Raw genomic sequence first — 242 nt, 5'->3', positions numbered from 1 at the left:
GAAGAAGCATTGATCTGGGGGGAAAAGAAGGAGTTCTTGCGGTGCTTCCTTATGGCAATCAATCTCTGCCCAAGGTCTAAGACAGACAGAATCAGATTGGTTGTAAAGCCAGCCAAATTAAAAAGTCTGACAGCCCCCCCGCCCACTTCACTACACAGAGAGAATTCCTTTCTCCTTGCACAACTCTACAAAATTGAGACCACACCCTTATTACTCACAGAAAATAAGGCATCTCATTACAG

Source organism: Thamnophis sirtalis, unplaced genomic scaffold (assembly GCF_051295495.1).
Source record: "Thamnophis sirtalis isolate CommonGarterSnake01/CBP01778 unplaced genomic scaffold, rThaSir2_p1.2 scaffold_13, whole genome shotgun sequence".
Lineage (NCBI taxonomy): Eukaryota > Metazoa > Chordata > Lepidosauria > Squamata > Natricidae > Thamnophis > Thamnophis sirtalis.
This window is presented reverse-complemented; position numbering follows the sequence as displayed.